A 5,674-nucleotide genomic window follows, 5' to 3' on the forward strand; every position below is an offset into this window, starting at 1 on the left:
TTGCGAAAAGTCGTTTCGAGCGAGCAGATAAGAACATATATGTGCGTAACCCATGAAACGTCCGGCAGGTTATTTTCGATTATTTCGTAAAATAAATTTTTCCCATTAATAAAAATGGTATATTCGTGTTCAGAATACTGTTTTATACATGGATTAAGCATTCAGAAAATTCTAAAGTTAATATTAAAGGATTTTATTCCCGATCGAACTTGGTTGCGAAAAGTCGTTTCGAGCGAGCAGATAGGGACATATAGCTGCGTAACTCATGAAACGTCCGATAGATTATTTTCGATTATTTCGTAAAATAAATTTTTCTCTTTAATGAAAATCGGTTTTTCGTGTTCAGAATACTGTTTTATACATGGATATAGCATTTAGAAAATTCTAAAGTTAATATTAAAGGAGTTTATTCTTGATCGAACTTAGTCGCGAATCGGCATTTCGAGCGAGCAGATAGGGACATATAGCTGCGTAACTCATGAAACGTCCGATAGATTATTTTCGATTATTTCGTAAAATAAATTTTTCCCGTCAATATAAATGGTATATTCGTGTTCAGAATACTGTTTTATACATGGATTAAGCATTCAGAAAATTCTAAAGTTAATATTAAAGGATTTTATTCCCGATCGAACTTGGTTGCGAAAAGTCGTTTCGAGCGAGCAGATAGGGACATATAGCTGCGTAACTCATGAAACGTCCGATAGATTATTTTCGATTATTTCGTAAAATAAATTTTTCTCTTTAATGAAAATCGGTTTTTCGTGTTCAGAATACTGTTTTATACATGGATATTTCATTTAGAAAATTCTAAAGTTAATATTAAAGGATTTTATTCCTGATCGAACTTTGTTGCGAAAAGTCGTTTCGAGCGAGCAGATAAGAACATATATGTGCGTAACCCATGAAACGTCCGGCAGGTTATTTTCGATTATTTCGTAAAATAAATTTTTCCCATTAATAAAAATGGTATATTCGTGTTTAGAATAATGTTTTATATAAGGATTGAACATTTAAATAATTTTAACATGGATATGAACAAATTTCATTGTTGTAAATATGTGAAAAATAAAAAAAAAAATTTTTTTTATATGGTAAAAAAGTTGCTAAATTGTGTGTAGTAATGTTTAGATTCATTATTTGTGGTTGTTAATATACGTTCGATTCGACCCCCGTTCATAATCTAAGTTCCAACAGCCCGGCCGGATGGTCTGTTGCCACAGCGGTTTACCCCCACTTACTCCTATGCTATTCACCGCGCGGCGCCGTCGGCCCGGCGGCGCATTCGGTATCTATAAGAGAACACGTCGGTTCGAGCGAGCCGGTCGGAACAGCGTCGGGCTGGTGGCTACTCTACGATCTCGGTCGAGAGGCAGTTCACCGAGCTCCTCGAGACTATGTCTCGACTGTTTTGCACCGCGTTTCGTTTCGAATTTTCTCTACACAGCATGACCACGGGTCGGTGTTTCAGACCGAATGGCCCTTATGTGGTGAGCCTCCCATAGAGGAGGTTGGATACCTGTATTCGATATTTTCGTATACTTGTACTAACTGAGCATCAACTCTTGATATTCCGAGCGAAATTTTTTCGTTTCGAAAATTTACAGTTAAACTAAAACTGAACTTTTACTAATGAAACACACGGATTGAAATACTTTCGTGATATTTATATTACGAAAGAAGGCAAATGCAAAGAGAGTTTTAGAAGACGTCCTATAACGCAAAGAGTTCCTCGCTCGTCAGCCCAGCATGGCAAACGATCTCTCTTCACGATCGAGAACGTGAGCGTACGTGCTATCAGCGAGTGGTAGAGGAACTCGGATGTTACTGTTGGACGGCACTAGCTTGAGAAACGGGGCTTCTCGCTCATTGACCAGCGGGCAAACGATCTCTCGTGCTTGCACGATCGAGAACGTGGGCGTACGGCTAATATTGGGTGGCAGAGGAGAAACCACTCTTGCTGTGTCGAAAGGCAGTAAACATACATTTATAAAAAGCTGGATAAGAAATATTATATTTTACACACTATTTTGTACACACTTTAACAATTTTCCTGTCGAAGTATATATAAGCGAAATATTATAAGAGGACTTCTGCGAAGGAAATGGATGATCGCACGCGTGACATTTCTGGAGAAGTAAGAAATGAATGAACGAATGAATGAAGGAACATACCAAAATGGCTTTATAAAAATATATTTGGTATAGATCGCACGGTCAAAAGGAAGGGGGCGGCAGGCCGTTGCGTGAAATTTTTCTTGAAATACACGTTGGACGAAAGACGAAAGAAAGAGACACACAAATGCGCTCACTTCTCTCTGAAAACGTAAGCTGATAAGGAGGAGGAGGAGTGTGTGAAAAGCGAACGAAAAGTATCGTCGATTCGACTCCGAAGAGGGTCGGCGACGAGTAAATTTTTTTGCACTTCTTTTAAAGAGTAGTGCTCCCTGGTTGATCCTGCCAGTAGTCATATGCTTGTCTCAAAGATTAAGCCATGCATGTCTCAGTACAGGCTGTATTAAAGTGAAACCGCGAATGGCTCATTAAATCAGTTATGGTTTCTTAGATCATATCTACATTTACTTGGATAACTGTGGTAATTCTAGAGCTAATACATGCCAACGAAGCTCCGATCAGAGATGGTCGGAGTGCTTTTATTAGATCAAAACCAATCGGTGGCGGGCGGTAACGTCTGTCCATCGTTTGTTTTGGTGACTCTGAATAACCTTGTGCTGATCGCATGGTCTTATAGCACCGGCGACGCATCTTTCAAATGTCTGCCTTATCAACTGTCGATGGTAGGTTCTGCGCCTACCATGGTTGTAACGGGTAACGGGGAATCAGGGTTCGATTCCGGAGAGGGAGCCTGAGAAACGGCTACCACATCCAAGGAAGGCAGCAGGCGCGCAAATTACCCACTCCCGGCACGGGGAGGTAGTGACGAAAAATAACGATACGGGACTCATCCGAGGCCCCGTAATCGGAATGAGTACACTTTAAATCCTTTAACAAGGATCCATTGGAGGGCAAGTCTGGTGCCAGCAGCCGCGGTAATTCCAGCTCCAATAGCGTATATTAAAGTTGTTGCGGTTAAAAAGCTCGTAGTTGAATCTGTGTGTCACAGTGTCGGTTCACCGCTCGCGGTGTTTAACTGGCATTATGTGGTACGTCCTACCGGTGGGCTTTGCTCTTCACGGGGCGGTCCAACCAATATCCCATCGCGGTGCTCTTCACTGAGTGTCGAGGTGGGCCGGTACGTTTACTTTGAACAAATTAGAGTGCTCAAAGCAGGCTATCTTCGCCTGAATACTGTGTGCATGGAATAATGGAATAGGACCTCGGTTCTATTTTGTTGGTTTTCGGAACCCCGAGGTAATGATTAATAGGGACAGATGGGGGCATTCGTATTGCGACGTTAGAGGTGAAATTCTTGGATCGTCGCAAGACGGACAGAAGCGAAAGCATTTGCCAAAAATGTTTTCATTAATCAAGAACGAAAGTTAGAGGTTCGAAGGCGATCAGATACCGCCCTAGTTCTAACCATAAACGATGCCAGCCAGCGATCCGCCGAAGTTCCTCCGATGACTCGGCGGGCAGCTTCCGGGAAACCAAAGCTTTTGGGTTCCGGGGGAAGTATGGTTGCAAAGCTGAAACTTAAAGGAATTGACGGAAGGGCACCACCAGGAGTGGAGCCTGCGGCTTAATTTGACTCAACACGGGAAACCTCACCAGGCCCGGACACCGGAAGGATTGACAGATTGATAGCTCTTTCTTGATTCGGTGGGTGGTGGTGCATGGCCGTTCTTAGTTGGTGGAGCGATTTGTCTGGTTAATTCCGATAACGAACGAGACTCTAGCCTGTTAAATAGACGTAAATTATGGTATCTCGAAGGCCCCCGGCTTCTGTCGGTGGGTTTTTACTACTAACGTACAAACAAATCTTCTTAGAGGGACAGGCGGCTTCTAGCCGCACGAGATTGAGCAATAACAGGTCTGTGATGCCCTTAGATGTTCTGGGCCGCACGCGCGCTACACTGAAGGAATCAACGTGTTTTCCCTGGCCGAAAGACCCGGGTAACCCGCTGAACCTCCTTCGTGCTAGGGATTGGGGCTTGCAATTATTCCCCATGAACGAGGAATTCCCAGTAAGCGCGAGTCATAAGCTCGCGTTGATTACGTCCCTGCCCTTTGTACACACCGCCCGTCGCTACTACCGATTGAATGATTTAGTGAGGTCTTCGGACTGCAGCCCGGCAATGTTTACGCATTGCCGATGTTGCGGGAAGATGACCAAACTTGATCATTTAGAGGAAGTAAAAGTCGTAACAAGGTTTCCGTAGGTGAACCTGCGGAAGGATCATTAACGAATAACACACAAACTCAAAGCATTGAGAAAAATATGAATCCCAGTGGGGAAGAATCATATTTATACAAACATGCGAGAAGGAGAACTCTAGCCAAACCATAGAAATATATATGAATCCCAGTGGGGAAGAATCATATTTAAAAAGAAACACATGAAAATGCTGGTATGAAAATATATTAAAAGTCGTAACGAACAAAATCATAGAAAGGATATATACATATGTATATATATATATATATATATGAATCCCCATTGGGGAAGGTTCATATTGAAAAAGAAACACATGCATCAAATTCTGCAGTCATGTGAAATTCGAACGATCATGCACAGGAGAGGTATATCCTGCTCCTGCTGTATGACAAGGCGGCTTACGTGCGGAGAATCTTCGATTCTCCCGTCCGTCGGGAGCACAAATCACCCGATAGGTGTTCCTTTTTACTCGAACGATCATGCACAGAGAGGTATATCCTGCTCTGCTGTATGACAAGGCGGCTTACGTGCGGAGAATCTTCGATTCTCCCGTCCGTCGGGAGCACAAATCACCCGATAGGTGTTCCTTTTTATTTTTTTTTTTCAAGGCGCAAAGAGCCCGCCAGATTTTCCAACAACGGGCGTCTACCCACTTTCGACGATGGGTCGAGTCTTGTTACCGGGAAGAGAGACGCGAAGTGAGAGTTACAGAGATGCGATAGTGCTTGCGTGTGGTGCGCGTGATGAAGCGGATGGTATCGTGATTGGTTTATCTCAATCGAGTGGAGTGAGGGTGTACGTATTGGGTCTTCGTTGGAATTACCGTCGTTGGCATTGTAAACTCCATCGACCTTGTGGTTCCTTCGTCGGGCACTGGTATGGCACGTAGAGAGTCGGCGGATGCACAATCCCCGTCGGAACGAATCACGACCGTTCGTAGAGCGAAGTCACCCGCCACTTGACATCTCAAACTCTCCACCGTCTTTCCTTCTGTCCGCGTAACGAGATTCCCTGTCTCTCGGAGTGGGCGAGTCGACGCCTATAATGGAGAGTTTCTGCGCGTGCGGCTCTTACCGAAGTGCGATCGCAAGACCAGAGACGTGGAGCGCCCGAGCCGTAACGCGTCACGATGGAACGAGAAACCGTCGAACATTCGTTTCGCGACGTTCCGGAGTGGCAGTTTCGCTCGCATCCCGCTCCTTTCCACTAGCCTTCGTCGTATTCGGAGGTTACCGAATGAGCCCGCCAGAGGTGGTTCCCGACAACGGCGTCGTCTACCCACTATCGACGATGGGTCGAGTCTTGTTACCGGGAAGAGAGGCGCGAAGTGAGAGTTACA

General features: G+C 44.4%; 1 non-coding gene across 1 annotated transcript; it reads left to right on the forward strand.

Moving 5' to 3' along the window:
* Positions 1-2,443: 2,443 nt before the first annotated feature.
* LOC143221392 (small subunit ribosomal RNA) lies at positions 2,444-4,362 on the forward strand. The gene has a single exon (XR_013011763.1). It is a non-coding gene; the product is annotated as a small subunit ribosomal RNA (ribosomal RNA).
* Positions 4,363-5,674: the final 1,312 nt, after the last annotated feature.

This window comes from Lasioglossum baleicum, unplaced genomic scaffold (assembly GCF_051020765.1).
Source record: "Lasioglossum baleicum unplaced genomic scaffold, iyLasBale1 scaffold2358, whole genome shotgun sequence".
Lineage (NCBI taxonomy): Eukaryota > Metazoa > Arthropoda > Insecta > Hymenoptera > Halictidae > Lasioglossum > Lasioglossum baleicum.